Source organism: Gracilinanus agilis, chromosome 6 (assembly GCF_016433145.1).
Source record: "Gracilinanus agilis isolate LMUSP501 chromosome 6, AgileGrace, whole genome shotgun sequence".
Lineage (NCBI taxonomy): Eukaryota > Metazoa > Chordata > Mammalia > Didelphimorphia > Didelphidae > Gracilinanus > Gracilinanus agilis.
In genome coordinates this window covers 47,703,185-47,712,837 of record NC_058135.1, presented here as the reverse complement: position 1 = coordinate 47,712,837, position 9,653 = coordinate 47,703,185, and the positions used below count along the sequence as shown (strand labels likewise).

General features: G+C 36.3%; 1 non-coding gene across 1 annotated transcript; it reads right to left on the bottom strand.

Moving 5' to 3' along the window:
• Positions 1–5,509: 5,509 nt before the first annotated feature.
• On the bottom strand, positions 5,510–5,626 carry LOC123253193. Its single transcript, XR_006506569.1, has one exon. It is a non-coding gene; the product is annotated as a U5 spliceosomal RNA (small nuclear RNA).
• Positions 5,627–9,653: the final 4,027 nt, after the last annotated feature.

The following is a 9,653-nucleotide window of genomic DNA, read 5'->3' as shown; positions in this document are numbered from 1 at the left end:
TGGTGTTTCTCTTTCTACCTCTTGCTGCTCTAATGTGTTGGCCTATTACATGGTCAATCTTTGTGAATGTACCATGTGTAGCTGAGAAGAAGGTGTATTCCTTTTTGTCCCTATTTATTTTTCTTCACATATCAATTAAATCAAATTTTTCCAAGACTTCATTCACCTCTCTTACCTCTTTCTTATTTATTTTTTGGTTTGATTTGTCTAGATCTGAAAGAGGAATATTTAGATCTCCCACTAGTATGGTTTTACTATCTATTTCCTTCTTGAGCTCTGCCATTTTCTCCTTTATGGATTTGGATGCTATACCACTTGGTGCACATATATTGAGCAGTGTTATTTCCTCATTGTTTATACTGTCTTTAATCAGGATGTAATGACCTTCCCTGTCTTTTTTAATCATATCTATTTTTACTTTGGCTTTGTCAGAAATCATAATAGCCACTCCTGCCTTTTTTTCTCATTTGATGCCCAAAAGATTTTGCTCAAGCCCTTCACCTTAAACTTGTGTGTGTCTACCCACCTCATATGTGTTTCTTGTAGACAACATATGGTAGGATTTTGGTTTTTGATCCACTCTGCTATTTGCTTCCATTTTATGTGAGAGTTCATCCCATTCACATTCAGAGTTACAATTTTCAGTTGTGCATTCACTGACATTTTTGTATCCTCCCCTAGACCCACCCCTTCTTCTTACGCTATTTTCTTTTAAACCAGTGTTTTGCTTTGAGCCAGCATCCCTTATCCCCTCCCTTGATTAACTTCCCTTTCTGCCCCCTCCCTTGTTATTCCCCTCTTTTTGTTTTTTAAAGGCCTAATGAATTCCCTCCCCCTTTTTCTCCCCTCCCTTTTTTGACCTCCCCAATCCCTTCTCCCTTTGGTTTGTCCCTTCTGACTTTCTCAGTAGGGTTAAATAGAGTTTTTTATCTGAATGGATAATAAAGCTACTCTTCCCTCTCTGGGTTGATTACACTGAGAGTAAGGTTTGATTATTCCCTCTTAATGCTCTCTTCCTCTCCTTCTTATAATAGTATTTATCCCCTCCCCTTCCCATGCCCTCTTTGTGTGTAATAGAATATCCAATTTTTCTTGTTTACTCAGATTTTTCTTGGTGTCCCTTACTATTCCTCCCCTCATTCCCACCCCCCATGTCATCTTAGACCATTTAGTATCCTATCCTCTCCCTATGAATTATTCTTCTGGTTGCTATAATAGTGAATATTATAATAGTGAATAGAGTTCACTACAGAGAATTATACATAGCATTTCTCCACATAGTAATACAGATAATTAGATCTTATTTAAGCCCTTAAAGAGTCAAATTTAAAAAATTATAAGTTTTCTTCCTTTTTCCTCTGTTTCTTATTTACCTTTTCATGTTTCTCTTGATTTTTGTGGTTGGGTATCAAACTTTCCATTTAGTCCTGGTCTCTTTTGTGCAAAAACTTGGAATTCTTCAATTTTGTTGAATGCCCATACTTTCCCCTGGAAGTATATAGTCAGTTTCGATGGGTAGTTGATCCGTGGTTGCAGGCCCAGCTCTCTTGCCTTTCTGAATATCATTTTCCAGGCCTTGCGGTCTTTTAGCATGGAGGCTGCCAGATCCTGTGTGATCCTGATTGGTGCTCCTTGATATTTGAATTGTCTCTTTCTGGCTTCTTGTAAGATTTTTTTCTTTTACTTGAAAGCTCTTGAATTTGGCTATTATATTCCTTGGTGTTGACTTTTCTGTGTCCAGTGTAGAGGGTGATCTATGGATCCTTTCAATGTCTATATTGCCCTCTTGTTGTAGGACTTCAAGGCAATTTTGCTGAATAATTTCTTTAAGTATGGAGTCCAAGTTTCTATTAATTTCTGCCTTTTCTGGAAGACCAATGATTCTCAAATTGTTTCTTCTAGACTGGTTTTCTTGGTCTGTCACTTTCTCATTGAGATATTTCGTGTTTCCTTCTATTTTATCAGTCTTTTGGCTTTGTTTTATTTGTTCTTGTTGTCTTGAGACATCATTATGTTCTAATTTTTCAATTCTAGCCTTTAAGGACTGGTTTTTGGCTATAGTCTTTTGGTTTTCAGCTATAATCTTTTGGTTTTCCTTTTCAATCTGGTCATTTCTGGTGTTCAATTTGCTTATCAGTTCATTTGATTTCTAAGCCTCACTTTCCAATTGGAAAATTCTGCCTTTTAAGCTGTTATTTTCTTGCCAGATCTCTTCCTTCTTCTTCAACATCTCATTTTTGAACTCTTCAATAGCTTGTGACCAGCTTTCATTTTTTTGGTAAGGTTTGGATATGATTACTTGTTTGTCCTCCTCTGTTGTCTGGATTTTCTCTGTGTAAATGTTGTCGAGTGTTCCAGAGTTTTTCTTGATAATCTTTTTCTTCTTCTGGAGTTCTCGGCTTGCCATCATTAGCCCCGCCCCTTTTCAGATTTGTCTTCACACTCAGGGTCTGCCTGCACTTTCTAAGCTCCCAGGGGACTCCGGTCTCCTTGTCCTCAGGGTCAGGAATCCTGGTAGACCCCGGTCTGCCCCTCTGCTAGAGGCTCCTTCAGCAGTCTCAGGGGCTGCTTCCACAGCTGTGCTCTTGTCTGCTCTGGGTCCTCACTTGAGGTCCAAGCCTGGGTTGGAGATCTTTATTCAAGCCTAGGGCACTGTCTTCACCCACGAAGAAGCTAGGGAAAGTCCTTGGGCTGGAGATCTTTATTTGTGCCTCAGGTGATGCCTTCACCTGCACAGAAGCTAGGGAAAGTCTGCATGTCCTCCAGCCACTTGGGTTCCCTTGTCTTGCAGCACACAGGTACAAACCCTGGGGCTGCTAGTGATTTACTGGTTGTCCCAGTCCTGTTTTCACTCATGTGCAAGGTGTGGAGGTGAGGGAGGGGCTTCTTCCTCTCCCGTTTTAGTGAGAGCTGTTTCACCCATTTATAGCGTGGAGATGCCCCGATTCTGTGTACCTTCAATGCTGTGCCCTGTTGTGGGGTTCCTTCCTTCGTCTGGGTTCATTTTTATTTCCCCTTGAGGAGTCCTGTATGCTTCGGTTAGGAGAGATCAAGCAGTTGCTCCTTACTCTGCCGTCATCTTAACCGGAAGTCTCCTACCACTTTAAACAAAAGTTAGGGGTGAGTAAAAGCTTTTCAACATATTAAAAGCAATCCACCCCTTCCCCAAACTCCACTATTGATAGCATATTGTAATCCTGTATCTATTATATAAAAGAGACATTTCCCCCCAACCTTGTCTTTAACTGTTATATGGCTATGAAGCTAATGAGTGGAATAAAGGAGGTGGACTTTGTGGAGAGATTATATTTCATATCATGTATAATAGAAAATACTATCTTTCTGGATTCAGGATACTCTGTGGGCATTTTCTGATTCATTTATTATGTATTATTTTTACAGACCATTAAACTCCCTGAGATCAGTTTCACATTTATTTCTTACATGATTTGCTGTAGTTTTTTAGTTGTTTCAGTCATGCCTGATTCTTCGTGACCCCACTTGGGGTTTTCTTGGCAAAGATACAGAGTGGTTGGTCATTTCCTTCTCCAGCTCATTCTACACAAAAGGAAACTGAAGCAAACAGGGTTAAATGACTTGTACAGGGTCACAAAGTCAATAAATATTTCAGGCAAGATTTGAACTCAGAAAGATAAGTCTCTTCACAACAGATCTAATATTTTATCCATTATGATACCTAGTTGCTCATACTAATCTAAACTTCCTCTATTGCTGGAACAATGATAGCTAATCCCTTCTAATAGGGATATTTAGATAGATCTGGAATGGCCTCTCCTGCATGTCAGAGAAGCAAGAATCCTACTATTATGGAGATTAGGATTTATATGACTCGCATTTCTATCATCAAAAGATCTTGTATTGTGCTAGAATTACACCTATTTTACTTCAGATATTTTCAGTTTAGTTTTAACATTAAAAAAAAACAGGGTAAACATAAAAGACACTTACTTTGATCATTCTAGGAGTCTAAAGGAGACAACCCCCCCCCAACTACGAAAGTTCATGTCAGCTTAATCTTGACCAGTTTAGCTCCCCTCTCACAAAATCATTATACAAGAAACAATGACATAATGGATAAAATATTAATCTGAATAAGCAATAAAATAGTAATTGGGGAGGTAGTACAAGTTGGTTTATGTAATAGGATACGCAAGATCTGGACATACAACAACCAATGAAAGAATGGGATGACATCTGAAGTCATTCGGACAGAGAATGATTTCATTCAAGAACTTATCAGGTTCTGGAGTGCAATTAGCTGGAATCTAGGGTCATGTTAAGGTTCTGGCTCTTCCTCATATTTCCGTTGCTCTGGGGACCTCCTGTTTACCATTCAAAATCTGCAGTTCATCTCCTTTTTTCTTTTGGCAAGGTTAGGTCTGATTTATTGTTTTTTTTTTACTTTTTATTCCAAATTTTACAATTATTTCAATTACAAAGAAAACTAATATAATACACAAATGCAATCATAAATCTTCTATAGGTTTAGCTTACTTTTCTATCTACATAATAAATCCTGTCCACTAGTTTCCCAGCCCCTCCCTATGAAAAAAGATATCCTCAAGGTGGGCAATATGTACATGTAAATCAAATCTTTCATATTTCACTTTTCTGTTCATTTTCTGGAGGTAACACTCACAGTTCATTTTTCCAAGATTAATTCTGTGACTCTGTGTAATGTTCTCCTGGCTCTACTAATCTCACCGTTCATTATCTCATATAGTTCTTTTCAAGTTTTTTTTTTAATCATTATGTTCATTGTTTCTTATGGCACAGTTGTATTCCACTACAATCATATACCACAATTTCTTCAGCCATTCCCCTATTGATGGGCATTCCCTTAGCTTCCAATTCCTTGTTACCACAGAGAACTGCTATAAATATTTTAGATCACATGGGTTCTTTTCCTCTTTCCCTGATCTCCCTGGGATAAAGACCCAGCAATGCTACTCTTCACAATTACAGGTAGTTAAAAATGAATCATGAATGAATTTAATATATCAGTGAGAGACATTTTATTTCAAGAGAGATTGGAAATAATTGTTTTTGTTATTATTGCTATTTTAAAAATAATCAAGTGCTTTTTCATAATAAAGAAACAATAAGGACAATAGGATTTTATATTCTCTACAGTTTTTCATTCATTGTGAGGTTATAGAGATGTAGTCTGTTTTTGAACTGTTGCTCTTAAAAACTTGCTTTTTCCCTTTGAATTCCTTTCAATGAGGATACTCTCAATTCATATGAAGACTTTGTATAGATAAGAGAGAAGGCATATAGGTCAGTAGTTTTTAACTTCTCTTGGTCATTTTTTAAAAAGTATTGAATTCTACATGTTTTCCAAGCCTGTAGTATCCTCCATTCCTTCCCATTCAAATACCATGTATGTCAGTCAAACAATTATATCATCTCCAGCACATATCTCTTCTATTTGTATAGTTAGACCAATACAGTAGCTTTTCTCACCTTTGTTCTCTTTAGTGTCATGTTTCTTTTCTCTGTAAGCATTTCAGATTTTGTAATGTTATAGTCAAAATGTTCCTCTCCATGGAAATCTTTAGTAAAAGGCGAAAGATTTATATGATCTGAAGAGAGAAAGAACAATTCAGTATCCCATCAGTCAGGACGTAAAGAAACGAAAGTGGAGATGGATAGGACATACGCTACGAAAACCGGAGGACAACGTTGCCAGACAAGCATTGAGCTGGAACCCTTCGGGGAGGAGGAAAGTCGGAAGGCCAAAATAGACCTGGCGAAGATCTGCTGAAAACAAAACAAAGACCATTGGAATGACATGGGCCCAGCTGGGGGAAGCTACCCAGAACAGAGTCTGATGGCGTGAGATGGTTGCGGCCCTATGCTCCTCTGGGAGCCAACAGGAATATCTACTAACTAATTATAGTCAAAATGTAATCAATGATTCCACTATTGTTGATGGAGGAAAAAGTTAGTTAAATTTTTTTATAAATCTTTTCCATTTAATTTGTAATATTTTTCCTGTTTTTAGCTGGGAATGATCTTGAGATGATTTTGCTTAGTATCTTATTAAGATTACATTAAATTGATTTTACTCTCCATTGTTTCTTTCTTTTCTATAAAACTGTGTTGCCCTTTAATATCCATTTTCCTACCTAAGATTTACCAAATGAGGTTAGAGTCTAACTTAGTGTTTCATTTGGCAGCTGTATCATTCTGTTTGGATAATGAGTCACAGGTTTTCTGACTAACAACACACCTTGGGGATTCTCTGGGTCTTGATTGTGGCAATTAATTTATATTCAATTTATGGATGGAATTATTATAATTGGCACTTATGTCATTTCTTTTGTTAATTTCCTGTTTTTGATTTTCAATAACTTAAGTCATTCAGGATTAAAAGAAATATAGTGCATTTGGTCACCATGTATTACAGACTTGTAAATCAGTATTTGGAAAAAAAAAAAAAAAAAAAGGCCATATAGTTGGAAACACATCCCACAAATGTATTTCTCTATTCTTTCAAAGAGCACATTCCAACCATCTCTCCACTGAACTGCAACTTCCTTCTTTCTCCTAGTTTCATATATACTGAGAATATCAAGGTAAACAGAATTCAGGTCCTCTAACAGTATATCTACTTAATGTAAAGTAAATATCTACAAAGTCCTACTCTTATCTTTTATTGTGGTGAGGAGATGATCCTGTGTCCTTGATTATTTTTGGAGGAACCCAAGCTCCAGCAGGTACTACTATGCTGGTAAGGCTTCAGGTATGGCCCCCCTTAAACCGATCTGGTCTCTTTTCCCAGTGCTAACTAGCTGGTGTCAGTTGGGCCCATATACAGTAGACTGGAAACTTGTTGATGAATTGTCTCTTAGCCATTGCAACTCATAAAACAATTTTTTTAATGTCCATCAGTCCTAGGTGGATTTTATTATTTCTGAAGCAATTACTACTGAAGCAATGTAGGAGAAAAGGGAGAAAGTTGGAAAGGTTGCTAAAAATCACATCATTTTTGCACCATAGTATACTGTAATTTGATTCTTTGTACTCTAAATGTAAGATTTTAATGGAAACTATAATTTGATGTGTCCTATGGGTGCATTTATTCAAGTTATAGATTTTTTAATGTTTGAATAATATGGGAAAGTTAAGACCCCTAAAAATCTCTGGAGAACTTTCATGTTTACATATAACCATTACTTAGTATTCTTTGGGGCATCCCATTCATCCAGTTTCAAATCCACCTCATTGCTCTGCCATCTAGACTTGATCTTTTCATCTTGTCAGCAAGAATAACATGAGAAACTGTCATGCTTTGCTAAAAACCTAGGTAAGCTATATTGACAGCATATCCTTTATCTGTCAGTACAGTCATCAGGTCAGAAAAGGAAACTAGGTTATTCATGTGTGACATATTCCTGATTATGCCACACTTTGTCATCACTTGCTTTTCTCCAGAAATGTTCACTATCTCTTCCATAATACATTTTAGAATGCTGTCAAGAATTAAGCTGGTCAAGTTCACCAGCTTAAATTTTAAAGACTCCATTCCCTTCCAAAAAAAAAAAAATCTGTTCTCTAATCCAGAAGTACATTTCTAATCTCCATGATCTTTTAAAGATTACTAATAATGACTCAACAGTCACAAATGCCAGTTCTTTCAGTACCCAATGATTCAGTTCATTTTAGGACAGGTGACCTAAACTGATGAAGGTAAATTTTTATCCTCACATTTGTTCTTGCCGTCTTTTCCAGTCCAAGATGGTATGCCTTAGTAGAAAAAAAGAAAGAAAGGAAGAGCTGAATCATCTGTTACCATGGTTGTATCCAGCTCAGGAATAATTGTTTATTTTCTTTCATCATTGCATTTCTACCAAATGGGATAAGAATAGTTCCAAGACCTGTGATTACATTGTAAAAAGTAATTCCCAGATGGAAAAATATCACTCTACAAATGAAGGTAAGTAACCTTGTTGGCATAGTGGATAAGACACTAGGCCTGGAGTAAGGAAGACTCATCTCCCTGAATTTAAATCTGGCTTCAAATACTTATTAGCTATATGACCCTAGTCAAGTCACTTCTCCCTGTTTGCCTCAGTTAACTCAGTAAAATGAGTTGAAGGAGGAAGTGGTAAACCACTCTGGTGCCTTTGCCAAGAAAACCCCAACTGGGATCACAGAAAGACAGAAATGATTGAAAAAAATGAAAAAAAATAATCTTTTCTGAAACTCAGGGTATTAAGAGTTTCCTAGAACACTAAGTTTAAGTGATTTGACCTAGGTAATGCAGCCTGTATGTATCAGAGGTGGGATCTGAACCCAGCTATTCTTGACTTTGAGGTCAGCCAACTATATGATATCTCACACAATGTAAGTAAAATTACCCATCTTTTTGCCTTTAGTTTTCTGACCAGCTTCAGCTAATTTAAAATTTCAGTATAACTAAAACTACTCTTACATAATAGGTTCACACTGTTAGATTCATCCTGTTTCCTGCTATTGCTTCTTTGATCTTAACATTTAGTTGGCATATGATTTAAAATATGGCAGTATAATTATTTTCAACACAATTCCTTCAACCCCAAGAACATCAATATAATAATGAATGTACCAAATTTAGAATGACTGTAGATGCAGTTATAGAGAAGAAAAGGTGGAAAGTATTTCAGAAAAACAGCTTTTCCAATTTGGGACCATACATCTTGGTACTGCCTCTGATTATAGAAAGAATATTAGGGACTAGAATAGGCATGTGGCTTACATGATTGAACAAGGGAACTGAGTAGTAAAAAGAAAATATGGTAAGGAAATAAAGGGAAAAGGTAAACAACAGGACCATAGGAGGATCCAAATTACAAAGCATTCAGTATTGCACCCTATTGATTCACTCATGTAATGGTATTCCTTTGAATGAGGTTTCTCAGGAGAAAATCCTTTAAAAAGGGATTTTTTTAATTTAATTTTTTAAAAGAGACATAGAGGTGGAGTCAGAGGAATAGAATGGATTATAGAGTGAGGAAGGGGGCATATTTAAATAAACTACTAGCTGTATTTATTAGAAATGACCACAAAAAATATTCCTCCAGAAGTTCCAAATTGTGATCCAGGACAATTTTGAGGGACTTATAAGAAAGAATGCTATCCACAACCAGAGAAAGAACTGTGGGAGTAGAAACACAGAAGAAAAATAGCTGCTTGATCACATAGGTTGATGGGGATATGATTGGGGTTGTAGATCACCCTAGTGCAAATATTAATAATATGGAAATAGGTCTTGATCAATGATACATGTAAAACACAGTGGAATTGCTCATTGGCTACGAGAAGGGGTTGGGAGGAGGGGAGGGAAAAAACATGAATCATGTAACCACGGGAAAATATTCTAAATTAATTAAATATATAAATAGATTTTTAAAAATAAATTTTAAAAAGTTCCAAATTGTGTGAGAAACTCAGAGAAATGAAAGAAAATCATAATACATGAAGCCAAACAATGGAACATTAAATTCTTCTTTTAAAAAAAAAACAAAAATAAAGTTTTTCAGGAAGCATTTTCCACTTACATAAAAATTGCTTTATATGTGTCATCTGTTGTAACTCAGTATTCTTATTTCCATTTCATATTGCTGTATTACATCACATTTATGTCC